This window comes from Ctenopharyngodon idella, chromosome 7 (genome assembly GCF_019924925.1).
Source record: "Ctenopharyngodon idella isolate HZGC_01 chromosome 7, HZGC01, whole genome shotgun sequence".
Taxonomy (NCBI): Eukaryota; Metazoa; Chordata; class Actinopteri; order Cypriniformes; family Xenocyprididae; genus Ctenopharyngodon; species Ctenopharyngodon idella.
Genome location: NC_067226.1, coordinates 38,646,226 through 38,652,225, shown reverse-complemented (window position 1 = coordinate 38,652,225; position 6,000 = coordinate 38,646,226). Strand labels below are relative to the sequence as shown.

The window sequence follows — 6,000 nt, the reverse complement described above, 5'->3', positions numbered from 1 at the left end:
AAAGCAGCTTTACATTGATAACTGGTACATTGTTTGGCTGCACAGCAGCTCTTAAAGAATAGTGTCAATGCAGGCAGATCAAAGCACTGTTGAATATCAAATGTCAAGTCAAATGTCAAGTGTCCCCAACTAAGCAAGCCAAAGGCGACAGCGGCAAGGAACCCAAACTCCATCAGGTGACATTAGGTGGCAGACAAGTGGCAAATTGGTGTTAAAATGGAGAAAAAAACCTTGGGAGAAACCAGGCTTAGTCGGGGTGCCAGTTCTCCTCTGGCCAACAGTGCTTTGTTACAATTCAGGTTGCTATCATAAGTCCAATAGGATCGCAACATTAAAAGTATTTATTTCAGTTTCATCCAATTGAGGATCGTATTGAGGATCACGCCGGTATGGACGGTTGTTGAGGAACTGTGTTGTGGCTGTCGTGTCGATGAGGCCCTCACAGTGGATGATCTAGTTGACTCAATCTCTGCTGATACGTCAGGGCTGCGTTGTGGTCATGTCAAGGTGCAGGTCCTTGGTCTCACCTGGATACGGCCCAGATCCGATTGACTACGGTGAACCTCGAGATAAACAGAAAGACTAATATTAGCGTAGATGCCATTCTTCTTCTGATGTAACGAGTACATCAGGTGTTATAGGAAGTGTTCCCGGTTCCGGCTGACCTAATTTATGCAGCCTAATAATCCTTTAACGGATTTGAAAATATAAATTGGTAATGTGTTATGTGTATGCCAGGTTAAAGAGATGCGTTTTTAGTCTAGATTTAAACTGACAGAGTGTGTCTGCTTCCCAAACAATGCTAGGAAGATTGTTCCAGAGTTTAGGTGCCAAATAGGAGAAGGATCTACCACCTGCAGTTGATTTTGATATTCTAGGTATTATCAGCTGGCCTGAATTCTGAGATCGCAATAGACGTGAAGGATTATAATGAATTAGGAGCTCGCTCAGGTACTGGGGAGCTAAACCATTTAGTGCTTTGTAAGTAATTAGCAAGATTTTAAAATCTATACGATGTTTAACAGGAAGCCAATGCAGTGTTGACAGAACTGGGCTAATATGGTCATACTTCCTGGTTCTAGTAAGAACTCTAGCTGCTGCATTTTGTACGAGCTGTAGTTTATTTATCAGGCGAGCAGAACAACCACCCAGTAGAGCATTACAGTAATCTAGCCTTGAGGTCATGAACGCATGAACTAACTGTTCTGCATTTTTCATTGAGAGCATATGTCGTAGTTTAGATATATTTTTAAGATGGAAGAATGCGGTTTTACAGATGCTAGTAACATGGCCTTCAAATGAAAGATTGGTATCAAAGAGCACACCCAGGTTCCTAACTGACGACGAAGACTTAACAGAGCAGCCATCAAGTGTTAGACAATATTCTAGGTTATTACGTGAAGAAGTTTTTGGTCCAAAAATTAGAATCTCTGTTTTTTCTGAATTTAGTAGTAGGAAATTACTGGTCATCCAATTTTTTATATCAGCTATGCATTCCGTTAATTTTGTGAATTGGTAAGTTTCGTCAGGGCGCGAAGAAATATAAAGCTGAGTATCATCAGCGTAACAGTGAAAACTAACGCCATGCTTCCTAATGATATCTCCCAAGGGTAGCATGTACAGAGTGAACAGCAACGGTCCTAGTACTGAGCCCTGTGGTACTCCATATTGAACTTGTGATCGATATGACATGTCTTCGTTTACTACTACAAACTGATAACGGTCCACAGAGAAAACAATAATATCGTCGAGATTGATCAAGGCCAGATCACCTAACGCCACACCCATCAATCGCTGAAAGGTGGCTGGAGCGTTGCATAAACCAAACGGCATCTGCGTCCACTCATACAACCCGAATGGTGTTGTGACAGCAGTCTTCTCCCGATCTGATTCATTTACCGCCACTTGGAAGTAACCTGCTGTGAGATCCAAGGTGGAAAACAACTGTGCATTCCCCAAAGCATCCAAGGATTCCTCCACATGGGGAAGGGGGTAGGCATCCTTGAACGTGACTTGATTGAGTCTCCTGTAGTCACAGCAGAAACGAAGCCTCCGTCCGTTTTTATCACAATGACTGCAGGTGAGGCCCACGGACTGCGACTCTCCTTCAGTACACCTTGACTGACAAGATCCTGCACATGTCTCTTGAACTCTTGGAAAACGTGAGGTGGGACTCGTCGGTGGCGTTGCTTTATTGGCTGTGCATCTCCTGTAGGAATGCAATGCGCCACTGTCGTTGTATATCCAAATTCTGTGTCGCTTTTGGAGAAAACATCACTGTAACGTGTAAGCAGGGCATTTAACTCCTCACGTTGCACCTCAGACAGTCCATCCTGGTTCACTTGCACTGGAATTGACATTTGCTCGGGCTGATTCTCCATCTTAACACTGCACTGCATATGTCACTTAACGCGTAACTTGCCCTCATCCTCTTCAAATTCCACCATTTGCTTTGGGACTACTTTCTGAGGCTTCGACACAACTGCAATCCTGGATCTTGGCATCAACCTGATAGTTTCCTGACAGATATTTAACACTCGCACCGGGACTCTTCCTTTTTCTGGGCTCGCAAGCACATTGGCTACTAACAGTCCTTTTGGAAGGGTAACAGAATCTGTGCACTCCACCAGTACTTGACACTTCACTTGCTGAGGTATACTGCAGTGGCCTTCCACAATCTTCTCACTTAAGGGCGGGATTGTCACAACTTGCTTCCCAGACACCTTAACAAATCCTATCCTTCCTTCTGGGCCCAAGAGTCCCTCATCTTTCTTCACTCTTGCCATCACTCTCCTTACATTAGCATCTGTGCCACGGCTGACTTTACTTCCCTCGCTCAACTCCTTTCCAGACAGTACAAGGTTTTTCAATTCACTAAGGACATTCATTCCCACAATTCCATCCAATCCTTTCATCTCCTGCGCATCGGGGTTGGATTCTGTGAGCACGAAAACACACTTCCCTGGAAGCAGACTTCCCATGCACTCTATATCTGCCTGTAGACATCCAAGAACAGGAATGTCTAGCCCGTTTGCAGCAGTGAGGCACACCCAGTTAGCAGACGACAGTTGTTTCTCTTGCCCTCCGAAATGCTGTTTAAAGTGAGACTCTGAGATGCTGGTGACCTCTGAACCTGTGTCCAGCAGGCATTTGGTGGGCACCCCTGCTATTTTTACGTCTACTGTCAGACAGTCTCCAAAAGCGCTCTTCTTTAGAGTTCCTCCCCATATATATTTGTATATAAAAGACATGATGTTTTATTAACAAAATTCGGGAGGAGCAACGTTCAAATAATCTGACTAATCACGTCATTTCAGCCAGCTGTTTGCAATCAGTAATCAACATATCTACCCAATCAGCATGAGTGAAAGCATATATATAAACACAGTCGACTCACCCATATTCCTTGACAGTTTTACAGCATCTGACCTGCCCTAAGTTTCCACCATGTCCGAAATTAATCTCTTTGTGTCTGATGAAGAATCTTTCGTCCTCAAGGAATCTTTGCCACAATCCTCTGGCCTTACTAGGAGCAATTACACTGCCTAACACCGCCGCCGATCTATCTCGAGGGGCGTCAGCCCAAACAAACGGGTCCCCGCATGCCAAGACGCCGAGGCCTACTCTCGTCACTGCGGTCGAAACATCCGCAATCTCCTTCCGTGTATTTTCCTAGTCCTGCCCATTCTATCATTCCTGCCATAAAGAAATGGACAACAAGGCAGTCGAGCACCAAGCTCGAGTCTCGGGCAATACCGCCTCTTCCCGTGAAGGAACGGGCCTTCCTCCAGCATCAGGTCGCCGCAGCAGGCCTTCAGCAAGCCAGAGCCACGCCGCAGCGCAGATTCAGTCCCAGCCAACTCACACTCTCCACCCCATCGGCTCAACCCTGCAAAAACACAGTTAAAATCCTTCTCGTTTTCTGCCCCTGAATTAATTTCCACAGTTATGCCATCTGTATCAATGTTGAACGGGCGAATTCACGTTTTAAACTGTTTCTGTAAAAGTTTGCTGTTCTAAATTAACGTGCCGCTTTAAACACACAAAGAGCTGTTGTATGCTCGTATATGATGTTCAGATTGCACGCACGGTCGCAGACAGAATCATTGAAACTTGGAACTTATTGTCATCGCTGTCCTGCGATTTATCAACAAAACCACTTAGAAACTTAAGTCATAATATGTATTTCTGTTTTGAAGTAACTTCAGCCACAGCTTCACTATTGGTAAAGAGACGCAGAGACTGGTAGGACAAATTTCTTTACAAATCGTTATTTTGATGCATCTTACCATTCCCTTTTCATCTATATCTGTTTTATAACGAGCATAAATCTAGACAGATAACCAATGAATAAACTATTACGTTGATGGTTCCTATGCAGTTTGGAAAAGTATGGAATTTGAGTAATTTCCAGGTCTGGATAGAAAAGAAACCAACATAAATAAATATAAATAAACAATATTATACAAGCAGCGTGTTCATGGTAAAAAATTTTAGTGATTGTTGAACACAATTTAATAAATTCAAGGTGCACATTTTTATTATGCAAAGCTCTGTCTTTTACAAATGAGTCTATTTTGATCTTTACTAAATTAAGGTGCTTGTGACTCAAACCAGCAACAGTTAAAAGAACAAATGATCATCTAAATCATATTGTACTATGCTGTTTGATGATCATTCAACATCAAACAATGACAGTACAAACAGTACTGTCATTTACAGTACTAAACCATTGTGTCAGAGGTGAATATATGCAGGTTTAAAGGATTTCAGTCTGCTTCAGAGAAAATATGTACAAAGTTTAATAATCTATCTCTCGGCCCTGCACAGTTTCGCTGAGCTCAGGTTTCCAATTGCCCCGGTCCAGCCAGGTCCATTGAATTCCATTGAATAACTCGAATACAGTTAATTTCCAGGCCTCACGGCATAAGGAATCAATAGGATATTTATGTTCGCTTCCACCTTCCTAAACAGTCCAAACTGTTCTAAACAGGAATTACTATCTTTGCTCAGCTACTTAAACTTCATGACGCGAGTAATTCCACAAGGCCACTCTTTCATCTTGCATCTCCTCACTCTTGTATCTTCAATTCATGCGCTAGAAACAAGCATTAGGCCACAGCAGCAGCAAGCCTGGGCCGTGCCTCAGATTCCCCACTTTCCTCCTCCCTCCACTTAGCCACACACCGCAGCTTTCACCGGCGCCGCACCCCATCCAACAATGCCAGCCCCTCTTGGTGAATGCCTTCCCTCCTAACGTAAGGATGCCTCTACTAGCGGAGCAAGCTCAGCCGCAGGAGCTCGGTTATTCTGGCTAATATCTCCACTGCAGCAGCGGTGATGTTCCCCCGGCTCCCGCAGGAGCTCGGTTATTCTGGCTAATATCTCCACTGCCTCAGCAGTGATGTTCCCTCAGCTCCCGCAGGAGCTCAGTTATTCTGGCTAATTTCTCCACTGCTGCAGCAGTGGAGAAATCATATATGCTTATATATGCTTTCACTCATGCTGAAGAAATCAGCATGAGTGAAAGCGTATATATAGACACAGTTGACTCACCCATATTCCTCGACAGTTTTACAGCATTCCTCCACCACCCCGTCTCCTCACACTTGCCTGGTTACTTTCCTAACCAGAATACGGGGGGAGTACTCTGGGTTCGGGCCAAAATACCGAGCTCGGATCCCTCTCCTCGGACAGCACGCCAAATACGCATTCTATTACTCATACTATTTACTATCTGATTATTTGTAAGTGTGAACTTGTGAAACTATAATGACGAGCAAACAGCAGTTCAGACCGTGTGCTTCTCCCTACCCTCATTACTTCACGGGTGGGGATACACACAAGCTCTGTGTTGTTTGTATGGGAGCGGTGCATGCCCAGGCAGCCCTTGAGGGGGTTGCTTGCGAGCATTGTGTTAATATAAAACCTCTCTGCTCCCGCCGGGCGCTCTTTGAGGAGGGCGCCGCAGCTCGCATTCCTCGTGGTCGGGTCCCGCTT

At 44.5% G+C, this 6,000-nt stretch overlaps 1 long non-coding RNA gene across 1 annotated transcript in view; it reads left to right on the top strand.

The window, feature by feature from the left end:
• The first annotated feature begins 221 nt into the window (after positions 1-221).
• The window catches only part of LOC127516037 (uncharacterized), a 76,492-nt gene continuing 70,713 nt past the window's right edge, over positions 222-6,000 (top strand). Inside the window, exon 1 of the long non-coding RNA XR_007930919.1 lies at positions 222-299. This is a non-coding gene — a long non-coding RNA (uncharacterized LOC127516037). The remainder of the gene's footprint in view (positions 300-6,000) is intronic.